Below are 25,211 nucleotides of genomic sequence, written 5' to 3' on the forward strand. Positions count from 1 at the left end.
ATTTGTGAGGTACAGAGATGAGGTAGTCCTAAACAAATCATGTTAAACACAATAAGTTGCATTGACTCACTCTGTGTGCAATAATAGTCTAACTTGTTAAGTAACTTTTTAATCCTGAATTTATTTAGGCCATAACAAAGGGGATGAATACCTATTGACTAAAGACATTTCAGCTTTTTATTCATTAATGAGAAGATAATACCACTTTGACATTACGGGGGATTGTGTGTAGGCTGTATTCAAGGGGTAGTTCTTTGTGCTGTTACAATTTCTACTATGACATCCTGCGATTTCATTGGGGGCAGTTCCCCCTCATAGCAAATAGCTGGCAGAACAATCCAAGCAGTGTTGGCGCGGTCTATGCTCCCACTGAGGTGGAGCTTCTGCTGTCTGTCACTGTATTTAACTGAACAGTTTTCAACAATATATATTTTAGAAACAGGAAAATGTACACATTTGCCACGCTTTTCTGAGTATTTAGAACATAATCCATTAGTTTTATAATACACCTCTCTCTCCCCATCTCTTCTGTTGTTAGGGCTTTAAGGGCAGCGCCCCACTTGTAATTGGCCAATCACAAGTGGGGCGCTGCCCCTAACACCTCGATGGGAGGACCGCTGCTGCTGATGACAACAGAAGAGATGTGAAGACATTGATGAGACAACGACAGAAGACATTTCAGTGTGTGGGAGTCTTAAGACGGGAGGCTTATGTTCCTTCCTTCCTGGGATGCTGTTGGAGTTTAAGAAGCAGAGGGTGGAGGAAAGGTAGAGAGAGTTGAGTTAGAGAGAGCAACAGAAAGACTGTGACAGTACTGAAGCTGCTTATGCAGACTTGGGCTGAATTGGAGAAGGAGAATCCGCTAAGCATTTCTCATGAACTCAGCCGCCGCTCTCTCTCGCCTCTCTCTAGTGTGTCTCTCTCTCGCCTCTCTCTCTAGTGTGTCTCTCTAGTGTCTCTCTCGTCTCTCTCTCTAGTGTCTCTCTCGTCTCTCTCTAGTGTCTCTCTCGTCTCTCTCTAGTGTGTCTCTCTCGTCTCTCTCTAGTGTGTCTCTCTCGTCTCTCTCTAGTGTGTCTCTAGTGTGTCTCTAGTGTGTCTCTCTCTCTCGTGTGTCTCTAGTGTGTCTCTCTCTCTAGTGTGTCTCTCTAGTGTGTCTCTCTCTAGTGTCTCTCTCTCGTCTCTCTCTAGTGTGTCTCTCTCTAGTGTCTCTCTCTAGTGTCTCTCTAGTGTCTCTCTAGTCTCTCTCTAGTGTCTCTCTCTAGTGTCTCTCTCTCTAGTGTCTCTCTCTCTAGTGTCTCTCTCTCTAGTGTCTCTCTCTCTAGTGTCTCTCTAGTGTCTCTCTGTCTCTCTCTCGTCTCTCTCTAGTGTCTCTCTCTCGTCTCTCTCTAGTGTCTCTCTCTCGTCTCTCTCTAGTGTCTCTCTCTCTTGTCTCTCTAGTGTGTCTCTCGTCTCTCTAGTGTCTCTCTCGTCTCTCTCTCTCTCTTGTCTCTCGTCTCTCTCTCTCGTCTCTCTCTAGTGTCTCTCTCTCGTCTCTCTCTAGTGTCTCTCTCTCTTGTCTCTAGTGTGTCTCTCGTCTCTCTAGTGTCTCTCTCGTCTCTCTCTCTCTCTTGTCTCTCGTCTCTCTCTAGTGTCTCTCTCTAGTGTCTCTCTCTCGTCTCTCTCTAGTGTCTCTCTCTCGTCTCTCTCTAGTGTCTCTCTCTCTTGTCTCTCTAGTGTGTCTCTTGTCTCTCTAGTGTCTCTCTCGTCTCTCTCTCTCTCTTGTCTCTCGTCTCTCTCTCTCGTCTCTCTCTAGTGTCTCTCTCTAGTGTCTCTCTCTCGTCTCTAGTGTGTCTCTCGTCTCTCTAGTGTCTCTCTCGTCTCTCTCTCTCTCTTGTCTCTCGTCTCTCTCTAGTGTGTCTCTCTCTCGTCTCTCTAGTGTGTCTCTCTCGTCTGTCTCTAGTGTGTCTCTCTCGTCTGTCTCTAGTGTGTCTCTCTCTCTAGTGTCTCTCTAGTGTCTCTCTCTCTAGTGTCTCTCTAGTGTCTCTCTCTCTAGTGTCTCTCTAGTGTCTCTCTCTCTAGTGTCTCTCTAGTGTCTCTCTCTCTAGTGTCTCTCTAGTGTCTCTCTCTAGTGTCTCTCTCTCGTCTCTCTCTCGTCTCTCTCTAGTGTATCTCTCTCGTCTCTCTCTAGTGTCTCTCTCTCGTCTCTCTCTAGTGTCTCTCTCTCGTCTCTCTAGTGTCTCTCTCTCGTCTCTCTCCAGTGTCTCTCTCTCGTCTCTCTCTAGTGTCTCTCTCTCGTCTCTCTCTAGTGTCTCTCTCGTCTCTCTCTAGTGTCTCTCTCTCTTGTCTCTCTAGTGTGTCTCTCGTCTCTCTAGTGTCTCTCTCGTCTCTCGTCTCTCTCTCTCGTCTCTCTCTAGTGTCTCTCTCTCGTCTCTCTCTAGTGTCTCTCTCTCTTGTCTCTAGTGTGTCTCTCTAGTGTCTCTCTCTCTCTCTCTTGTCTCTCGTCTCTCTCTCTCGTCTCTCTCTAGTGTGTCTCTCTCTCGTCTCTCTAGTGTGTCTCTCTCTCGTCTCTCTAGTGTGTCTCTCTCTCTCGTCTGTCTCTAGTGTGTCTCTCTCGTCTGTCTCTAGTGTGTCTCTCTCGTCTGTCTCTAGTGTCTGTCTCTAGTGTGTCTCTCTCGTCTGTCTCTAGTGTCTGTCTATCTCGTCTGTCTCTCGTCTCTCTCGTCTCTCTCTAGTGTGTCTCTCTCGTCTCTCTCTAGTGTGTCTCTCTCGTCTGTCTCTAGTGTGTCTCTCTCGTCTGTCTCTAGTGTGTCTCTCTCGTCTGTCTCTAGTGTGTCTCTCTCGTCTGTCTCTAGTGTGTCTCTCTCGTCTGTCTCTAGTGTGTCTCTCTCGTCTGTCTCTAGTGTGTCTCTCTCTCTAGTGTCTCTCTAGTGTCTCTCTCTCTAGTGTGTCTCTCTCTCTAGTGTGTCTCTAGTGTGTCTCTCTCGTCTGTCTCTAGTGTGTCTCTCTCGTCTGTCTCTAGTGTGTCTCTCTCTCTACTGTCTCTCTAGTGTCTCTCTCTCTAGTGTGTCTCTCTCTCTAGTGTGTCTCTAGTGTGTCTCTCTCGTCTCTCTCTAGTGTGTCTCTCTCGTCTCTCTCTAGTGTGTCTCTCTCGTCTCTCTCTAGTGTGTCTCTCTCGTCTCTAGTGTGTCTCTCTCGTCTCTCTCTAGTGTCTCTCTCTCGTCTCTCTCTAGTGTCTCTCTCTCGTCTCTCTCTAGTGTCTCTCTCTCGTCTCTCTCTAGTGTCTCTCTCTCGTCTCTCTCTAGTGTCTCTCTCTCGTCTCTCTCTAGTGTCTCTCTCTCGTCTCTCTCTAGTGTGTCTCTCTCTCGTCTCTAGTGTGTCTCTCTCTAGTGTCTCTCTCTAGTGTCTCTCTCTCGTCTCTCTCTAGTGTCTCTCTCTCGTCTCTCTCTAGTGTCTCTCTCTCGTCTCTCTCTAGTGTCTCTCTCTCGTCTCTCTCTAGTGTGTCTCTCTCGTCTCTAGTGTGTCTCTCTCTAGTGTCTCTCTCTAGTGTCTCTCTCGTCTCTCTCTAGTGTGTCTCTCTCTAGTGTGTCTCTCTCGTCTCTCTCTAGTGTGTCTCTCTCTAGTGTGTCTCTCTCGTCTCTCTCTAGTGTGTCTCTCTCTAGTGTGTCTCTCTCGTCTCTCTCTAGTGTGTCTCTCTCGTCTCTCTCTAGTGTGTCTCTCTCTAGTGTGTCTCTCTCGTCTCTCTCTAGTGTGTCTCTCTCGTCTCTAGTGTGTCTCTCTCTAGTGTCTCTCTCTAGTGTCTCTCTCTCGTCTCTCTCTAGTGTCTCTCTCTCGTCTCTCTCTAGTGTCTCTCTCTCGTCTCTCTCTAGTGTCTCTCTCTCGTCTCTCTCTAGTGTGTCTCTCTCGTCTCTAGTGTGTCTCTCTCTAGTGTCTCTCTCTAGTGTCTCTCTCGTCTCTCTCTAGTGTGTCTCTCTCTAGTGTGTCTCTCTCGTCTCTCTCTAGTGTGTCTCTCTCTAGTGTCTCTCTCTAGTGTCTCTCTCGTCTCTCTCTAGTGTGTCTCTCTCTAGTGTGTCTCTCTCGTCTCTCTCTAGTGTGTCTCTCTCTAGTGTGTCTCTCTCGTCTCTCTCTAGTGTGTCTCTCTCTAGTGTGTCTCTCTCGTCTCTCTCTAGTGTGTCTCTCTCGTCTCTCTCTAGTGTGTCTCTCTCTAGTGTGTCTCTCTCGTCTCTTTCTCTCGTGTCTCTCTCTCGTCTCTCGTCTCTCTCTAGTGTCTCTCTCTCTCGTCTCTCTCTCTAGTGTGTCTCTCTCGTCTCTCTCTAGTGTGTCTCTCTCTCGTCTCTCTAGTGTGTCTCTCTCTCGTCTCTCTAGTGTCTCTCTCTCGTCTCTCTCTAGTGTGTCTCTCTCGTCTCTCTCTAGTGTGTCTCTCTCTCTCGTGTCTCTCTCTCGTCTCTCGTCTCTCTCTAGTGTCTCTCTCTCTCGTCTCTCTCTCTAGTGTGTCTCTCTCGTCTCTCTCTAGTGTGTCTCTCTCGTCTCTCTCTAGTGTGTCTCTCTCTAGTGTGTCTCTCTCGTCTCTTTAGTGTGTCTCTCTCGTCTCTTTAGTGTGTCTCTCTCGTCTCTTTAGTGTGTCTCTCTCGTCTGTCTCTAGTGTGTCTCTCTCGTCTGTCTCTAGTGTGTCTCTCTCGTCTGTCTCTAGTGTGTCTCTCTCGTCTGTCTCTAGTGTGTCTCTCTCGTCTGTCTCTAGTGTGTCTCTCTCGTCTGTCTCTAGTGTGTCTCTCTCGTCTGTCTCTAGTGTGTCTCTCTCGTCTGTCTCTAGTGTGTCTCTCTCGTCTCTCTAGTGTGTCTCTCTCTAGTGTGTCTCTCTCGTCTCTCTCTAGTGTGTCTCTCTCGTCTCTCTCTAGTGTGTCTCTCTCTCTCGTGTCTCTCTCTCGTCTCTCGTCTCTCTCTAGTGTCTCTCTCTCTCGTCTCTCTCTCTAGTGTGTCTCTCTCGTCTCTCTCTAGTGTGTCTCTCTCTCGTCTCTTTAGTGTGTCTCTCTCGTCTCTCTCTAGTGTGTCTCTCTCGTCTGTCTCTAGTGTCTGTCTCTAGTGTGTCTCTCTCGTCTGTCTCTAGTGTCTGTCTATCTCGTCTGTCTCTCGTCTCTCTCGTCTCTTTAGTGTGTCTCTCTCGTCTCTCTCTAGTGTGTCTCTCTCGTCTGTCTCTAGTGTGTCTCTCTCGTCTGTCTCTAGTGTGTCTCTCTCGTCTGTCTCTAGTGTGTCTCTCTCGTCTGTCTCTAGTGTGTCTCTCTCGTCTGTCTCTAGTGTGTCTCTCTCGTCTGTCTCTAGTGTGTCTCTCTCGTCTGTCTCTAGTGTGTCTCTCTCGTCTGTCTCTAGTGTGTCTCTCTCGTCTGTCTCTAGTGTGTCTCTCTCGTCTCTCTCTAGTGTGTCTCTCTCTAGTGTGTCTCTCTCGTCTCTCTCTAGTGTGTCTCTCTCTCGTCTCTCTAGTGTGTCTCTCTCTCGTCTCTCTAGTGTCTCTCTCTCTCGTCTCTCTAGTGTCTCTCTCTCGTCTCTCTCTAGTGTGTCTCTCTCTCTCGTGTCTCTCTCTCTCTCGTGTCTCTCTCTCGTCTCTCGTCTCTCTCTAGTGTCTCTCTCTCTCGTCTCTCTCTCTAGTGTGTCTCTCTCGTCTCTCTCTAGTGTGTCTCTCTCTCGTCTCTTTAGTGTGTCTCTCTCGTCTCTCTCTAGTGTGTCTCTCTCGTCTGTCTCTAGTGTGTCTCTCTCGTCTGTCTCTAGTGTGTCTCTCTCGTCTGTCTCTAGTGTGTCTCTCTCGTCTGTCTCTAGTGTGTCTCTCTCGTCTGTCTCTAGTGTGTCTCTCTCGTCTGTCTCTAGTGTGTCTCTCTCGTCTGTCTCTAGTGTGTCTCTCTCGTCTGTCTCTAGTGTGTCTCTCTCGTCTGTCTCTAGTGTGTCTCTCTCGTCTCTCTCTAGTGTGTCTCTCTCTAGTGTGTCTCTCTCGTCTCTCTCTAGTGTGTCTCTCTCGTCTCTCTAGTGTGTCTCTCTCTCGTCTCTCTAGTGTCTCTCTCTCTCGTCTCTCTAGTGTCTCTCTCTCGTCTCTCTCTAGTGTGTCTCTCTCTCTCGTGTCTCTCTCTCGTCTCTCGTCTCTCTCTAGTGTCTCTCTCTCTCGTCTCTCTCTCTAGTGTGTCTCTCTCGTCTCTCTCTAGTGTGTCTCTCTCTCGTCTCTCTAGTCTCTCTCTCGTCTCTCTCTAGTGTGTCTCTCTCGTCTCTCTCTAGTGTGTCTCTCTCGTCTCTCTCTAGTGTGTCTCTCTCGTCTCTCTCTAGTGTGTCTCTCTCGTCTCTCTCTAGTGTGTCTCTCTCGTCTCTCTCTAGTGTGTCTCTCTCGTCTCTCTAGTGTGTCTCTCTCGTCTCTCTCTAGTGTGTCTCTCTCGTCTCTCTCTAGTGTGTCTCTCTCGTCTCTCTCTAGTGTGTCTCTCGTGTGTCTCTAGTGTCTCTCTCTCTCGTGTGTCTCTAGTGTGTCTCTCTCTCTAGTGTGTCTCTCTCGTCTCTCTCTAGTGTGTCTCTCTCTAGTGTGTCTCTCTCGTCTCTCTCTAGTGTGTCTCTCTCGTCTCTCTCTAGTGTCTCTCTCTCTCGTGTCTCTCGTCTCTCTCTAGTGTCTCTCTCTCTCGTCTCTCTCTCTAGTGTGTCTCTCTCGTCTCTCTCTAGTGTGTCTCTCTCTCGTCTCTCTAGTGTCTCTCTCTCGTCTCTCTAGTGTCTCTCTCTCGTCTCTCTCTAGTGTGTCTCTCTCGTCTCTCTCTAGTGTGTCTCTCTCGTCTCTCTAGTCTCTCTCTCGTCTCTCTAGTCTCTCTCTCGTCTCTCTAGTCTCTCTCTCGTCTCTCTAGTCTCTCTCTCGTCTCTCTCTAGTGTGTCTCTCTCGTCTCTCTCTAGTGTGTCTCTCTCGTCTGTCTCTAGTGTGTCTCTCTCGTCTGTCTCTAGTGTGTCTCTCTCGTCTGTCTCTAGTGTGTCTCTCTCGTCTGTCTCTAGTGTGTCTCTCTCGTCTCTCTCTAGTGTGTCTCTCTCGTCTCTCTCTAGTGTGTCTCTCTCGTCTCTCTCTAGTGTGTCTCTCTCGTCTCTCTCTAGTGTGTCTCTCTCGTCTCTCTCTAGTGTGTCTCTCTAGTGTCTCTCTAGTGTCTCTCTCTCTAGTGTCTCTCTAGTGTCTCTCTCTCTAGTGTCTCTCTAGTGTCTCTCTCTCTAGTGTCTCTCTCTCTAGTGTCGCTCTCTCTAGTGTCTCTCTCTCTAGTGTCTCTCTAGTGTCTCTCTAGTGTCTCTCTCTCTCTAGTGTCTCTCTAGTGTCTCTCTCTCTCTAGTGTCTCTCTAGTGTGTCTCTCTCTCTAGTGTCTCTCTAGTGTCTCTCTCTCGTCTCTCTAGTGTCTCTCTCTCTTGTCTCTCTAGTGTGTCTCTCGTCTCTCTAGTGTGTCTCTCGTCTCTCTAGTGTCTCTCTCGTCTCTCTCTCTCTTGTCTCTCGTCTCTCTCTCTCGTGTCTCTCGTCTCTCTCTCTCGTCTCTCTCTAGTGTCTCGCTCTCGTCTCTCTCTAGTGTCTCTCTCTCTTGTCTCTAGTGTGTCTCTCTAGTGTCTCTCTCGTGTGTCTCTCTCGTCTCTCTCTAGTGTGTCTCTCTAGTCTCTCTTTAGTGTGTCTGTCTCTTTAGTGTGTTTGTCTCTCTAGTGTGTCTCTCTCTCTAGTGTGTCTCTCTCGTGTCTCTCTCTCTAGTGTGTCTCTAGTGTGTCTCTAGTGTGTCTGTCTCTCTAGTGTGTCTGTCTCTCTAGTGTGTCTGTCTCTCTAGTGTGTCTGTCTCTCTAGTGTGTCTCTCTCTTTAGTGTGTCTCTCTCTCTAGTGTGTCTCTCTCTTTAGTGTGTCTCTCTAGTCTCTCTCTAGTGTGTCTCTCTCTCTAGTGTGTCTCTCTAGTCTCTCTCTAGTGTGTCTCTCTCTCTAGTGTGTCTCTCTAGTCTCTCTCTAGTGTGTCTCTCTCTAGTGTGTCTCTCTCTCTAGTGTGTCTCTCTCTAGTGTGTCTCTCTCTAGTGTGTCTCTCTCTAGTGTGTCTCTCTCTAGTGTGTCTCTCTCTCTAGTGTGTCTCTCTCTCTAGTGTGTCTCTCTCTCTAGTGTGTCTCTCTCTAGTGTGTCTCTCTCTCTAGTGTGTCTCTCTCTCTAGTGTGTCTCTCTCTCTAGTGTGTCTCTCTCTCTCTAGTGTGTCTCTCTCTCTAGTGTGTCTCTAGTGTGTCTCTCTCTCTAGTGTGTCTCTAGTGTGTCTCTCTCTCTAGTGTGTCTCTCTCTCTAGTGTGTCTCTAGTGTGTGTCTCTAGTGTGTCTCTCTCTAGTGTGTCTCTCTTTCTGTCTCTGTATTTATTTATTCATTATCTGATGGTTATGGTTGAAACCTCCTGTGTTTTTATCTGGTTTTGTAACTTCCTGCTCCTCTAACTGGCATCTGAGTTGTGGACTTCTTGTTAGAAATTGAATATCGTCCTTAAGTCTTGACAAGAGTCTGAAAGGACATGGAGGGTTGACTGTGGAAGGGAGGGGGGACGTATTTAGGTGTTAATGAAGCTCTCAGGATTACCTCACACCGAGGGAATGGAGACATGTAAGGTGTGATGTTCACATTTCAATTGTATGGCTTCAGTTTGCAGAGTTCCTTCATTTGTGAGTGTGTGTGTGTGTGTGTGTGTGTGTGTGTGTGTGTGTGTGTGTGTGTGTGCCTCTGTGTTGAGATGAGTCTTCTAGCAGCCTGGTAATAGCTTTAGCACAGTGATTCAGTCAAAGATTTTGGGTATTATTATAGTGGTCTCTTTCTGTATACCAGCCCAGAACAAAACCCTGTCAGTAATAATGAGCTGTTGTCTGATTGGGTATAGACAGAGGCTTTCATCAGAGGAGCTGTAATTAGACCAGAAGAGGAGAAAGTCTCATTGTGGAGGGGTATTTCCATTCTTTCTCTCTCTCTCTCACTCACACACACACACACACACACACACACACACACACACACACACACACACACACACACACACACACACACACGCGCACACTCCATCAATGTTTTGTTCTCCACAGTGACTGAATGTGGCCTTTTGGGGAAATGGTACAATGGCTGTGTCACTGGAGAGGAGAGGGCCAACCCAGCAGTCAACCCCCAGAGAGAGGAGAGGGCCAACCCAGCAGTCAACCCCCAGAGAGAGGAGAGGGCCAACCCAGCAGTCAACCCCCAGAGAGAGGAGAGGGCCAACCCAGCAGTCAACCCCCAGAGAGAGGAGAGGGCCAACCCAGCAGTCAACCCCCAGAGAGAGGAGAGGGCCAACCCAGCAGTCAACCCCCAGAGAGAGGAGAGGGCCAACCCAGCAGTCAACCCCCAGAGAGAGGAGAGGGCCAACCCAGCAGTCAACCCCCAGGGAGAGGAGAGGAGAGGGCCAACCCAGCAGTCAACCCCCAGAGAGAGGAGAGGGCCAACCCAGCGGTCAACCCCCAGAGAGAGGAGAGGGCCAACCCAGCGGTCAACCCCCAGAGAGAGGAGAGGGCCAACCCAGCGGTCAACCCCCAGAGAGAGGAGAGGGCCAACCCAGCAGTCAACCCCCAGGGAGAGGAGAGGAGAGGGCCAACCCAGCGGTCAACCCCCAGAGAGAGGAGAGGAGAGGAGAGGGCCAACCCAGCGGTCAACCCCCAGAGAGAGGAGAGGGCCAACCCAGCGGTCAACCCCCAGAGAGAGGAGAGGGCCAACCCAGCGGTCAACCCCCAGAGAGAGGAGAGGGCCAACCCAGCGGTCAACCCCCAGAGAGAGGAGAGGAGAGGAGAGGGCCAACCCAGCGGTCAACCCCCAGAGAGAGGAGAGGAGAGGAGAGGAGAGGAGAGGAGAGGGCCAACCCAGCGGTCAACCCCCAGAGAGAGGAGAGGGCCAACCCAGCGGTCAACCCCCAGAGAGAGGAGAGGGCCAACCCAGCGGTCAACCCCCAGAGAGAGGAGAGGGCCAACCCAGCGGTCAACCCCCAGAGAGAGGAGAGGGCCAACCCAGCGGTCAACCCCCAGAGAGAGGAGAGGGCCAACCCAGCGGTCAACCCCCAGAGAGAGGAGAGGGCCAACCCAGCGGTCAACCCCCAGAGAGAGGAGAGGGCCAACCCAGCGGTCAACCCCAGAGAGAGGAGAGGGCCAACCCAGCAGTCAAGCCCCAGAGAGAGGAGAGGGCCAACCCAGCAGTCAACCCCCAGAGAGAGGAGAGGGCCAACCCAGCAGTCAACCCCCAGAGAGAGGAGAGGGCCAACCCAGCAGTCAACCCCCAGAGAGAGGAGAGGGCCAACCCAGCAGTCAACCCCCAGAGAGAGGAGAGGGCCAACCCAGCAGTCAACCCCCAGAGAGAGGAGAGGGCCAACCCAGCAGTCAACCCCCAGAGAGAGGAGAGGGCCAACCCAGCAGTCAACCCCCAGAGAGAGGAGAGGGCCAACCCAGCAGTCAACCCCCAGAGAGAGGAGAGGGCCAACCCAGCAGTCAACCCCCAGAGAGAGGAGAGGGCCAACCCAGCAGTCAACCCCCAGAGAGAGGAGAGGGCCAACCCAGCAGTCAACCCCCAGGGAGAGGAGAGGAGAGGGCCAACCCAGCAGTCAACCCCCAGGGAGAGGAGAGGAGAGGGCCAACCCAGCAGTCAACCCCCAGGGAGAGGAGAGGAGAGGAGAGGGCCAACCCAGCAGTCAACCCCCAGAGAGAGGAGAGGGCCAACCCAGCAGTCAACCCCCAGGGAGAGGAGAGGAGAGGGCCAACCCAGCAGTCAACCCCCAGAGAGAGGAGAGGAGAGGGCCAACCCAGCAGTCAACCCCCAGAGAGAGGAGAGGGCCAACCCAGCGGTCAACCCCCAGAGAGAGGAGAGGGCCAACCCAGCGGTCAACCCCCAGAGAGAGGAGAGGGCCAACCCAGCGGTCAACCCCCAGAGAGAGGAGAGGGCCAACCCAGCGGTCAACCCCCAGAGAGAGGAGAGGGCCAACCCAGCGGTCAACCCCCAGAGAGAGGAGAGGGCCAACCCAGCGGTCAACCCCCAGAGAGAGGAGAGGAGAGGGCCAACCCAGCGGTCAACCCCCAGAGAGAGGAGAGGAGAGGGCCAACCCAGCGGTCAACCCCCAGAGAGAGGAGAGGAGAGGGCCAACCCAGCGGTCAACCCCCAGAGAGAGGAGAGAAGAGGGCCAACCCAGCGGTCAACCCCCAGAGAGAGGAGAGAAGAGGGCCAACCCAGCGGTCAACCCCCAGAGAGAGGAGAGAAGAGGGCCAACCCAGCGGTCAACCCCCAGAGAGAGGAGAGAAGAGGGCCAACCCAGCGGTCAACCCCCAGAGAGAGGAGAGGAGAGGGCCAACCCAGCGGTCAACCCCCAGAGAGAGGAGAGGAGAGGGCCAACCCAGCGGTCAACCCCCAGAGAGAGGAGAGGAGAGGGCCAACCCAGCGGTCAACCCCCAGAGAGAGGAGAGGAGAGGGCCAACCCAGCGGTCAACCCCCAGAGAGAGGAGAGGAGAGGGCCAACCCAGCGGTCAACCCCCAGAGAGAGGAGAGGAGAGGGCCAACCCAGCGGTCAACCCCCAGAGAGAGGAGAGAAGAGGGCCAACCCAGCGGTCAACCCCCAGAGAGAGGAGAGGGCCAACCCAGCGGTCAACCCCCAGAGAGAGGAGAGGAGAGGGCCAACCCAGCGGTCAACCCCCAGAGAGAGGAGAGGAGAGGGCCAACCCAGCAGTCAACCCCCAGAGAGAGGAGAGGAGAGGGCCAACCCAGCAGTCAACCCCCAGAGAGGAGAGAGGAGAGGGCCAACCCAGCAGTCAACCCCCAGAGAGGGGAGAGGAGAGGGCCAACCCAGCAGTCAACCCCCAGAGAGAGAGAGGAGAGGGCCAACCCAGCAGTCAACCCCCAGAGAGGAGAGAGGAGAGGGCCAACCCAGCAGTCAACCCCCAGAGAGAGAGCCCACTCATATTTTAGTTTCATATTCAGTGTAGTACTGCTGCTCACAAGCAAATGAGAGAGAGGGAGAGAGAGCTCAGAATATAAGCCTTCTGCTTTCCTTTAGTGAAGCCTGATGGTCTGTACACTGCGTTCCAGTAGTGAAGCCTGATGGTCTGTACACTGCGTTCCAGTAGTGAAGCCTGATGGTCTGTACACTGCGTTCCAGTAGTGAAGCCTGATGGTCTGTACACTGCGTTCCAGTAGTGAAGCCTGATGGTCTGTACACTGCGTTCCAGTAGTGAAGCCTGATGGTCTGTACACTAACCCGTTGGTGGCAATAGACAGAAGTTTACATGGGATTGTATAGGCCATTGATTGTCACACACTCTGAAACATTTGCTTTACCACTCATGAGAACTTGAAAACCTGGCAGTATTGTATGTTTTGTAGCAGGTCAGTTGTGTTAAGACCAATGAATAGGCCTAGGATACAGCCCAAGGAGAAACACACTTAACACACAGAAGACAATGAATCAAATTGTATTAGTCACATACACGTGGTTAGCAGGTGTTAATGCGAGTGTAGCGAAATGCTTGTGCTTCTAGTTCCAACAGTGCAGTAATATCTAACAAGTAATCTACCAATTCCACAACAACTACCTAATACACACAAATCTAAAGGGGGTGAATGAGAATATGTACATATAAATATATGGATGAGCGATGGCCGAGCGGCATAGGCAAGATGCAATAGATGGTATAGAACACAGTATATACGCATGAGATGAGTAATGCGGCATTATTAATGTCACCAGTGATCCATTTATTAAAGTGGCCAGTGATTGGGTCTCAATGTAGGCGGCACCCTCTCTGAATTAGTGATGGCTGTTTAACAGTCTGATTGCCTTGAGATAGAAGCTGTTTTTCAGTCTCTCGGTCCCCGCTTTGATGCACCTGTACTGACCTCGCCTTCTGGATGATAGCGGGGTGAACAGGCAGTGGCTCGGGTGGTTGTTGTCCTTGATGATCTTTTTGGCCTTCCTGTGACATCAGGTGCTGTAGGTGTCCTGGAGGGCAGGTAGTTTGCCCCCGGTGATGCGTTGGGCAGACCTCACTACCCTCTGGAGAGCCTTGCGGTTGAGGGCGGAGCAGCTGCCGTACCAGGCGGTGACACAGCCCGACAGGATGCTGTCGATTGTGCATCTGTAAAAGTTTGAGGGTTTTGGGTGACAAGCCAAATTTCTTCAACCCCTGAGGTTGAAGAGGCGCTGCTGCACCTTCTTCACCACACTGTCTGTGTGGGTGGACCATTTCAGTTTGTCTGTGATGTGTACGCCGAGGAACTTAAAACTTTCCACCTTCTCCACTACTGTCCTGTCAATGTAGATAGGGGGCTGCTCCCTCTGCTGTTTCCTGAAGTCCACGATCATCTCCTTTGTTTTGTTGATGTTGAGTGAGAGGTTGTTTTCCTGACCACACCCCGAGCGCCCTCACTTCCTCCCTGTAGGCCGTCTCATCGTTATTGGTAATCAAGTCTACTACTATTGTGTCGTCTGCAAACTTGATGATTGAGTTGGAGGCGTGCGTGGCCACGCAGTCGTGGGTGAACAGGGAGTACAGGAGGGGGCTGAGCACACACCCTTGTGGGGCCCCTGTGTTGAGGGTCAATGAAGTGGAGATGTTGTTTCCTACCTTCACCACCTGGGGGTGGGCCATCAAGCTGGAGGTGGAGTTGAGTCCCAGGGCCTCCAGCTTGATGATGAGCTTGGAGGGTACTATGGTGTTTAAATTCTGAGCTGTAGTCAATGAACAGCATTCTTACAAGGTATTATTTTTGTCCAGATGGGAGGTGTTGGTGATATGGTCCTTGACTAGTCTCTCAAAGCACTTCATGATGACAGAAGTGAGTGCTACGGGGCGATAGTCATTTAGTTCAGCTATCTTTGCCTTCTTGGGTACAGGAACAATGGTGGCCATCTTGAATCATGTGAGGACAGCAGACGGGGATAGGGAGCGCTTGTTAATGTCCGTAAACACACCAACCAGCTGGTCTGCGCATGCTCTGAGGATGCGGCTAGGGATGCCGTCTGGGCCAGCAGCCTTACGAGGGTTAACACATTTAAATGTTTTACTCACGTCAGCCACGGAGAAGGAGAGGAAGGGGACGCAGTCTTTGTTAGCGAGCCGCGACGGTGGCACTGTATTGTCCTCAAAGCGGCAAAGAATGTGTTTAGTTTGTCTGGAGGCGTAGCTGTTTTTGTAGTCCGTGATTTCCTGTAGACCCTGCCACATGCGTCGCGTCTGAGCCGTTGAATTGCGACTCCACCTTGTCCTTGTACCGGCGTTTCACTTGTTTCATTGCCTTGTGGAGGGAATAACAACACTGTTTGTATTCAGCTATATTTCCAGACCTTTTTCTATGGTTAAATGCGGTCGATCGCGCTTTCGGTGTAGCGTGAATTCCGCCGTCCATCTGCGGTTTTTGGTAGGTTTTAATAGTCAGTGGGTTCAATGTCTTCAATGCACCTCTTTATAAACGTACTCACTGAGTCAGCATATAGGTCAATGTTGTTCTCTGAGGCTGTCTGGAACATAGTCCAGTCCACGTGATCAAAACAATCTTGAAGCGTGGCTTCCGATTGGTCAGACCAGCGTTGAATGGTTCTCATCACTGGTACATCCCGTTTGAGTTTCTGCCTATAAGACAGAACGAGCAAGATTGCGTCGTGGTCGGATTTGCTGAAGGGAGGGGGGGACTTTGTATGCATCGCGGGGAAGTTAGAGTAGCAGTGGTCGAGAGTTTTAGCCTTGCGTGTCGTGCGATCAATATGCTGATGGACTTTTCAGGCTACCTAAAGTCTTAGGCTGCAGCCCCTGGATAAACAGACTTGGTTAACTCACAGGAAGAGAAACCTCTATTTTTGCATCCTTTCCATGTCCTTTTGAAATTGTTTTAATTAATTTTCATTAGTGTTAGGCCTATGTAGGCCTAAAGGTGTATCAGAATCAGCATTTTCCTTAATCATCGTCCTCAAAGCGCTCATTCTAAATGATTAAATCACCATGGTTACTGGACTACTATAACACTAATATCCTCATCAAAGTGTTGTTATGGTGACCCCCCCTGGCTGAGAGCACTATTACAGCACTGTGTGTAAGTACTAATTATCAACCAGTTTGGTCTACTTACCAATCTAATGTTATTTTGGACCACCAGCTTGGCTAACCTGGTATTAAAATCTCAAACTATTTAAAGTCTAAAACTACATGTTCTTGCATGTTTTGTTTTATTTATTTTATTTTTTAAAAGTACAGTAATTGGTATTGTAGTGACGTTGAAATGGGCATTCAAATCCTCAAGGAAGTTAGAAAGCAGAGCTCTGAATGTCCTACGGGACTGTCCGCAGTCACGCCAAGCACACTGTGAAATGAGGTGAGCAACGTGACAGGATGACTGAGTGCATTTAGAACCTGCTTCCCCTGTGTTTCTATTGGTCAAGCTCTCACAGACCACCGGTAAGAGTGGGGACACACATGGTTAGGAGGCTTGTGTGGTCCATTGTGGCCCATCTTGGTCTTTAAAACAATCACCATCCCAACATCCCCAGCTGTCTGGCTCTCTAGTTGTTAGAGGTTCTCCAGGTGTGTGTGTGTGTGTGTGTGTGTGTGATCCTATTCTCCATCTCACACAAAACCATATCTGTTTCCAGAGGCAAATGGATGCTCCTGAAAACTGTCTGGGGGGGGGGGAGTCCGTGGGAGTTGGAAGACTCGTCACATAGGCCCGTTGCACAGGGGAGACACCGTGGGTGTGTTTTAATATTATCCATGTGGCTGTGGCTGCACGACTTCTTGCCAAGATCAGATTGACCGTATTTGGTTATTTTAGCAACGTTCTCCTCGCTCCCCCCCCCCCAGTCGTCGACGAATCGGTAGGCTAATATCGGCCGATTTATATCAGTCATTCTCAGAAATATTTGTATCAATCTTTAAACCACCGATATTATATACATAGAATATTATATACGCTTATTTTTTAGGTTTTTCAATGGTTGCCTGAAGAGGGCGCTCTATGAGCTGTATATTGAACATCATTCAGCCCGAAGTCACGACGTCAGAGTGGGCATGGTGGTTTGACGGCGAGTAGCTTGCCAGCGACAGCGTGTTTGATTAAGTAAATAATCAAAAGTACACTAAGCAAGCAGCCCTGTCCTCGTCACTTAGTTAATGTTAGCTGGCTGGTTAACGTTAGCTGGATGGTTAACGTTAGCTGGCTAGCTAACCAGTAATAGTAATGTAGTTAGGCTTTATCGTGCCAGCAAAGTAGTTAGCCTAACTAGCTGGCCGGCTGTCCTAGTTATGTTCGCACACAGGACTGGTGCCAAGTCAATGCAGCCCTGTCCTCGTCACTTGGTTAACGTTAGCTGGCTGGTTAACGTTTGCTGGCTGGTTAACGTTAGCTGGCTGGTTAACGTTAGCTGGCTGGTTAACGTTAGCTGGCTGGTTAACGTTAGCTGGCTGGTTAACGTAAGCTGGCTGTTTAACGTAAGCTGGCTATAATAAACTCAAAATGGGGGAATGTTTACTCGTTGCTCAGGAGGTAAATGGGAAGTCAAATTCTGGATCAAGAAAAAGGTAACGAGCAGGTCCTGTGTGTATATTAGATTACAATAGAATTGTTCTGACCGTTTGGAACAACGTAAACAACACAAAATTAATTATAAGGCATGAGGCTATTATAAGGCTTTGTAAGTAATGTTTATTTATTTATTTAAAAAAAAAAAAAATTATGAATAATTTGTAAAGCCTTTATTACAGCAAAGACTAAAAACAGTCGCATTCATTCCTGAATGTAATTTTCCAAAATGTAACGTTTTATTTATTTACTGTTTATGCTAATTATTCAAGGGTCGCTTCATTTTTAACGCAGGAGAAAGCACATTTTGTTATAAAATATTGTTTTTAGAGTGTTGCACCATTGTTCTTATATAACATAACCATATACAATTTCAGTAGCAAATGTCTTAGTGATGGACTGTCCCATCCCCACGTCCTCCACAATGGATTAGTCCACTCAGATGGGCATGAATCAGACAGGCATGAATCAGACAGGTGTCTTGCACACCCTGAACATTTTTTTTGCTAGTGCTCTACTAAAGAAATCTCGGTCGACCAAACAATCGACCAGTTGACCAGTTGACTAAATGGGGTCAGCCCTAAATGTTGTATTTCTTGTAGACAAAATTAATGCCAATGTTGTTTTTTTTTTTTTAGATAGCCCCCAATTGACCCCCATACACTCCTTGCAGGAGAGCTCTCCTTGTCCCAGAATCACCCAGAATGCACTGCGCGGTCCATTTGACGACGCATGGGAAAACGTATACAATTGAATGGAGTTTCCCCATCTCCTCAAAAGTATCTCTGAACAAGCTCTCCTTGTGAGGTTGCCATAAACTGTTTTGTTTACATGACCTTTGACTGACTGTTGTAAAGCATTGTAGTGAATCTACTCAGAGGTCGACCGATTTATGATTTGTCAACACCGATACCGATTATTGAAGGACCAAAAAAATCTGATAGCGATTAATCGGCCAAATTTTTAATATACAGTTGAAGTCGGAAGTTTACATACTTAGGTTGGAGTCATTAAAACTCATTTTTCAACCACTCCACAAATTTCTTGTTAACAAACCTATAGTTTTGGCAAGTCGGTTAGGACATCTACTTTGTGCATGACACAAGTAATTTTTCCAACAATTGTTTACAGACAGATTATTTCATTTATAATTCACTGTATCACAATTCCAGTGGGTCAGAAGTTTACATGCAGTAAGTTGACTGTGCCTTTAAACAGCTTGGAAAACTCCAGAAAATGATGTCATAGCTTTAGAAGCTTCTGATAGGCTAATTGACATCATTTGAGTCAATTGGAGGTGTACCTGTGGATTTATTTCATGGTCTACCTTCAAACTCAGTGCCTCTTTGCTTGACATCATGGGAAAATCAAAATAAATCAGCCAAGACCAATTCCCAAACGCCTGAAGGTACCACATTCATCTGTACAAACAATAGTATGCAAGTATAAACACCATTGGACCACGCAACTGTCATACGACTGAGGAAGGAGACGCGTTCTGTCTCCTAGAGATGAATTTACTTTGGTGCGAAAGGTGCAAACCATTCCCAGAACAACAGCAAAGGACCTTGCGAAGATGCTGGAGGAAACGGGTACAAAAGTATCAACATCCACAGTAAAACGAGTCCTATATCGACATAACCTGAAAGGCCACTCGTCAAGGAAGAAGCCACTACTCCAAAACCGCCATAAAAAAGCCAAACTACGGTTTGCAACTGCACATGGGGACAAAGGTCTAACTTTTTGGAGAAATGTCCTCTGGTCTGCTGAAAGAAAAATACAACTGTTTGGCCATAATGACCATCATTATGTTTGGAGGAAAAAGGGGGAGGCTTGCAAGCCAAAGAACTCCATCCCAACCATGAAGCACGGGGGTGGCAGCATCATGTTGTGGGGGTGCTTTGCTGCAGGGAGGGACTGGTGCTCTTCACAAAATAGATGGCATCATGAGGTAGGAAAATTATGTGGATATATTGAAGCAACATCTCAAGACATCAATCAGGAAGTTAAAGCTTGGTCGCAAATGGGTCTTCCAAATGGACAATGACCCCAAGTATACTTCCAAAGTTGTGGCAAAATGGCTTAAGGACAACACAGTCAAGGTATTGGAGTGGCCATCACAAATCCCTGACCTCAATCCTATAGAAAATTTGTGGTCAGAACTGAAAAAGTGTGTGCGAGCAAGGAGGCCTACAAACCTGACTCAGTTAAACCAGCTCTGTCAGGAGGAATGGGCCAAATTCATCCAACTTATTGTGGGAAGCTTGTGGAAGGCTACCCAAAACGTTTGACCCAAGTTAAAGAATTTAAAGGCAATGCTACCAAATACTAATTGAGTGTATGTGAACTTCTGACCCACTGGGAATGTGATGAAAGAAATAAAAGCTCAAATAAATAATTCTCTCTCCTATTATTCTGACATTTCACATTCTTAAAATAAAGTGGTGATCCAAACTGACCCTAAAACAGGGAATTTTTACTAGGATTAAATGTCAGGAATTGTGAAAAACTGAGTTTAAATGTATTTGGCTAAGGTGTATGTAAACTTCCCACTTCAACTGTATATATTTGTAATGATGACAGTTACAACAATACTGAATGAAGACTTTTATTTTAACTTAATATAATACATGAATAAAATCTATTTAGTCTCAAATAAATAATGAAACATGTTCAATTTGGTTTAAATAATGCAAAAACACAGTGTTGGAGAAGAAAGTAAAAGTGCAATATGTGCCATGTAAGAAAGCTAATGTTTAAGTTCCTTGCTCAGAACATGAGAACATATGAAAGCTGGTGGTTCCTTTTAACATGAGTCTTCAATATTCCCAGGTAAGAAGTTTTAGGTTGTAGTTATTGTAGGAATTATAGGACTATTTCTCTCTATACCATTTGTATTTCATATACCTTTGACTATTGGGTGTTCTTATAGGCTCTATAGTATTGCCAGCCTATTCTCGGTAGTTGATATATGTTATGAAAACTTGAAATCGGCCCTAATTAATTGGCCATTCCGATTTTAATCGGTGACCTCTATACTCAATACAAAGTGGTGAAGTTATGAACTGCATGTTACAGGATTTCACTGAGGTGGAAAAAGTACCCAATTGTCATACTTGAGCTAAAGTAAAGATAATAGAAAATTACTTGAGTGAAAGTCACCCAGTAAAATTGTACTTGCATTTACACATTTTAGTCATTTAGCAGACGCTCTTATCCAGAGTGACTTACAGTAGTGAATGCATACATTTCATTTTCATGCATTTTTTTTTTTTTGTGCTGGCCCCCCGTGGGAATCAAACCCACAACCCTGGTGTTGCACACACCATGCTCTACCAACTGAGCCACAGGGAAGCACCTCTACTTGAGTAAAAGTTTAAAACCAAATAGTTTTTTATATACTTAGGTATCAAAAGTGAATGTAATTGTTAAAATATACTTAAGTATCAAAAGTAAAAGTGTAAATCATTTCAATATGCTTATATTAAGCAAACCAAATGGCACCATTTTCTTTACATTTTTTATTTACGAATAGCCAGGGACACACACAACACCCAGACATCATTTACAGATAGACAGGGACACACACAACATCATTCACAAATGAAGCATTTGTGTTTAGTGAGTCCTCCAGATCAGAGGCAGTAGGGATGACCAGGGATGTTCTCTGTTTAGTGAGTCCTCCAGATCAGAGGCAGTAGGGATGACCAGGGATGTTCTCTGTTTAGTGAGTCCTCCAGATCAGAGGCAGTAGGGATGACCAGGTATGTTCTCTGTTTAGTGAGTCCTCCAGATCAGAGGCAGTAGGGATGACCAGGGATGTTCTCTGTTTAGTGAGTCCTCCAGATCAGAGGCAGTAGGGGTGACCAGGGATGTTCTCTGTTTAGTGAGTCCTCCAGATCAGAGGCAGTAGGGATGACCAGGGATGTTCTCTGTTTAGTGAGTCCACCAGATCAGAGGCAGTAGGGATGACCAGGGATGTTCTCTGTTTAGTGAGTCCTCCAGATCAGAGGCAGTAGGGATGACCAGGGATGTTCTCTGTTTAGTGAGTCCTCCAGATCAGAGGCAGTAGGGATGACCAGGGATGTTCTCTGTTTAGTCAGTCCTCCAGATCAGAGACAGTAGGGATGACCAGGGATGTTCTCTGTTTAGTGAGTCCACCAGATCAGAGACAGTAGATGACCAGGGATATTCTCTTGATAAGTGCATGAATTAGACCATTTTCCTGTCCTGCTAAACATTCAAAATGTAACAAGTACTTTAGGGTGTCAGGGAAAATGTATGGAGTAGAAAGTACATTTTATTTTCTTTAGGAATATAGTGAAGTAAAACTTGTCAAATATAAATACTAAAGTACAGATACCCCCTCAAAAACTACTTAAGTAGTACTTTAAAGTATTTTTACTTAATTACTTTACACCACTGATTTCAGTGTATAGTTTGATCTTGTGAAAAGTGCAGTTTCAGATTTACATTTCCGTAAAGAACGTACCTGATAAGGTAGACCAAACAAGTCTTTGTATTTATAGCGCATATAGTTGCTTTTTGGTGGTTATCAAACAATGTTCATTTTTAGGAATCATAATTTAGAGTACAGTATCTGTTTAATCCTTTGGAGCACAATTTGTGAATGAAACGGTCGGTTTATCATTTCACCTATAAAATACTATATATTGGCAGATATATTGGTGACTTGCCTCCCTAAAATCGCTATCAGACCCAAAAAGTCCCATATCAGTCAGCCTCTTATTTTTGGGATGTGTTATTTCATTAATCTCTTTTAGTTCTGCCCAGTCAGCCAAGTTTACTCTCAAAGGGGTGATGTGAAGTTCCCATGATTATTTTAGTTAGTTCCTGTTTTGGTTCCAAAATGTTCCTCCTTTTTTTCCCTTTCAGATTATCCTGAGACTGACACACAGGACAGGAGCCTGTAAGTACTAGACAAACGTTGCTTCAATGTTCCTTTAAAGGTTATAGACAAACGTTGCTTTAAGTGTCATTTTCTTTCACTGACTGTTAATAAACTGTGCTTTTCTGCAGTGTTTGAAATTCACTTTTGACTTCTCGCACTGGGTTGGTTGTCAAGGATACTGCTGTTCTTTTCTAGCAGTGTAGTTGAAAAGAGGTTCTATTCTTATCTTAGACCAGTGGGATGTTATGTGAAGTCAATTTTGTATTTTTTATTAGAAAATGTACCCTTTTCCAACCCCTGTCCCCCTGGTTACTGTTGCAACCTCAGTCAACATTAACCCGTGAAGCTGATTTCCCCATACCAACCACTGGCGAAATCCCCTCGCAATGATCTCAAACTGTGTTTCTAATACACAATGCAATTAAACACAGACTATTCCTCGCTAATCAGGAAACTATTGGGTATGTTGTTGTGGTGGACTGTCATTACAATCACGGGAACCTGGTCAAATGATGGTTGTAGTGTATCTGGCCACTGAATGTCTCTGAATTCACTGTCAGCATGCAGTCAACGCTACGACAACATCTGGAGCTAACTAGTGCTCTCAAATCGTATCCTGATGTCGACAGCAGATGGGAGTTTTATTCATAACATTGCTAACTTAGCTAGCTAACATTTTGAGAAAACAAGTTATATTAAGTGGCTAGCTAGATAGCGTTAGCAGCGTTTGGTGTTCAGTGAGACTGAGCTAGCTAACCAGCTGCGTTAGCAAACGATGTAACAAAAGTATAGTTTAGGAATTTAAAAAATGTTCCAATGGGCTCTGCATTTCATTAACCAAAGTAGCAAGTACCCCTGGTGACCTGTTAAATTATTTAGCCATTTAAAAAAAAAAAAAAAATTGGACGAGGTGTTCTTCAATGAGTCGGACGCGAGGGGTATATTGCAGACACCCGACCAGGCCCCGATCCCCGTGATTCACTGGACAAGTAATCTGAGATTTCGAGGCGCAAGATCCGGGTGCCTTGCGAGGATCAGGTGACGAGTGGCTAATCTGCCCTTGCCTTCCGTCCTGCTAGCTAACGTTCAATCGCTGGAAAATAAATGGGACAAGCTGAAAGCACATATCTCCTACCAACGGGACATTAACTGTATCTTATGTTTCAACGAGTCGTGGCTGAACGACGACATTAAGACTACACAGCTGGCGGGTAATACACTCTATTGGCAAGACAGAGCAGCCTCTGGTAATACATGGGACGGGGGCCTATGCATTTATGTAAACAACAGCTGGTGCACGATATCTAAGGAAGTCTCAAAGTTTTGCTCGCTTGAGGTAGAGTATGTCATGATAAACTGTAGATAAGCTGTAGATCTGTATTTTTTTTGTAGCAGTCTACATACCATCACAGACCGAGGCTGGCACTAAAACTGCACTCAATGAGCTGTATTCCGCCATAAGCAAACAGTTAAACGCTCATCCAGAGGCGGCGCTCCTGGTGGCCAGTGACTTTAATGCAGGGAAACTTAAATCAGTTTAACCTCATTTCTATCAGCATGTTAAATGTGCAACCAGAGGGAAAACAAATTCTAGACCACCTTTACTCCACACACAGAGACGCATACAAAGCTCTCCCTCCATTTGGCAAATCTGACCATAACGCTATCCTCCTTATTTCTGCTTACAAGCAAAATTAAATCAGGAATCACCAGTGACTCGATCAATAAAAAGGTGGTCAGATGAAACAGATGCTAAGCTACAGGACTGTTTTGCTAGCACAGACTGGAATATGTTCCGGGATCCATCCGATGGCATTGAGGAGTACACCACATCAGTCACTGGCTTTATCAATAAGTGCATCGAGGACGTCACCCCCACAGTGACTGTACATACATACCCCAACCAGAAGCCATGGTTCTCATCGATGGGGCTGTAGTGGAGAAGGTTGAGAGCTTCAAGTTCTTTGGCTTCTACATCACCAACAAACTAACATGGTCCATGCACATCAAGATAGTCATGAAGAGGGCACGACAAAACCTATTCACCCTCAGGAGACTGAAAAGATTTGTTATGGGTCCTCAGATCCTCAAAGGGTTTTACGGCTGCACCATCGAGAGCATCCCAACGGGTTGCATCACTGCCTGGTATGGCAATTTCTTGGCCTCAGACCGCAAGGCACTACAGAGGGTAGTGCGTACGGCCCAGTACGTCACTGGGGCCAAGCTTCCTGCCATCCAGGACCTCTATACCAGGCGGTGTCAGAGGAAGGCCCTAAAAATTCTCAGACTACAGTCACCCTAGTCATAGACTGTTCTCTCTGCTACCGCACAGCAAGCGGTACCGGAGCGCCAAGTCTAGGTCCAAGAGGCTTCTAAACAGCTTCTACCCCCATAAGACTCCTGAACAGCTAATCAAATGGCTACCCAGACTATTTGCACCCCCCCCCCCCCCACACTGCTGCTACTCTGTTATTATCTATGCATAGCCACTTCATTAACCCTACCTGCATGTACATAATTACCTCAATTACCTCAACACTGGTGCCCCCGCACATGACACATTGACTCTGAACCGGTACCCCCCACTATTGTTATTTTACTGCTGCCCCTTTAATTATTTGTTTTTCTTATCTTTTACTTTTTTTTGTATTTTCTTAACTGCATTGTTGGTTGAGGGCTCGTAAGCATTTCACTGTAAGGTCTACCTGTTGTATTCGGCGCATGTGACAAATAAAATTTGATTTGATGTGGAAGCGGTAAATAGGCGGATACGGTGGATTGAGACACATCCCATGCTTAACTGACAGAATTTTAGGGAGATAAAAAAAAAATATACTAATTTAGATTTCCGCGGGGGCGTGGACATCGACCTTAGGTGGTTGAAGAAAACTCAGTTTTTGCCATATCCCTCACTGGCTTTTATGCACATTTTTTTTTAAACGTGCACTTGTTCGAGGTGTCGGACTCGACGACAGTTGCTATCCATTGGACCGCTGCGATTGGTTGCCCAAAATTCTGGGGCGGGGCTTAGATAAGGGTCAAATGTGTCTGTGGATTTGATCAAATCCACTAATAATTGTACAAAATATAGTACAGCTATTGAGATCTTTTTCTGTCTCCCTAAAAGGCTGTATCAGTCAGATGTCCTCTCTCCATTCCCTCCCTCAACCACTTCAGCAGAGCTCATTACCTTCAGACTCATGGGCCTTTTTGTCTTTTAATGACAATTATTTTTTTTACGGGAGGAAAGTAGTGAGAAGGCGACCCTCATTTTCTCTAAGGGTAGAATAGCACATAGTGTTCTAGAAAACGCTTTCACTCTCCCCTTCCTCTCCTCCCATCGTTGCTGGCACTGCGGTCTCGGAAATCTGCTATCGTTCTCCTCCTACTCACCCTCCCACATTCACACAAACAGTTGTACTGTAAAGTGGAGAGGGAGAGAGCAGGTGAAATGGGCTGGGAGTTGTCAGGGACCTCACAATGTTATCACGATACTTGGGTGAGGATACGTAATGTATTGTGATTCTCACGTTTCGATACTGCAATTTTATTGTGATTTTGATGTTCCAAACATTATTTCTCAGCAGATGAGAAAGTGAGTTTTTATCAGTCAGGGTAATAAAAGTGCTGAAAACACGTTGGCCTACACCCATCAATAGTACTGGTATAGACCTACACCCATCAATAGTACTGGTATAGACCTACACCCATCAGTAGTACTGGTATAGACCTCCACCCATCAGTAGTACTGGTATAGACCTCCACCCATCA

General features: G+C 47.2%; 1 protein-coding gene across 2 annotated transcripts in view; it reads left to right on the top strand.

The window, feature by feature from the left end:
• Positions 1 to 25,211, top strand: part of LOC115175140 (signal-induced proliferation-associated 1-like protein 1) — a 169,938-nt gene that overhangs the window by 66,607 nt on the left and 78,120 nt on the right. Inside the window, exon 2 of one of the 2 annotated variants that reach the window (XM_029734354.1) lies at positions 21,425 to 21,458. The exons of the other annotated variant lie outside the window; for it this stretch is intronic. The gene's annotated coding sequence lies outside the window, so the exon portion shown is untranslated. The remainder of the gene's footprint in view (positions 1 to 21,424; positions 21,459 to 25,211) is intronic. 2 annotated transcript variants of the gene reach the window in all.

This window comes from Salmo trutta, chromosome 35 (assembly GCF_901001165.1).
Source record: "Salmo trutta chromosome 35, fSalTru1.1, whole genome shotgun sequence".
NCBI classification, from domain to species: Eukaryota; Metazoa; Chordata; class Actinopteri; order Salmoniformes; family Salmonidae; genus Salmo; species Salmo trutta.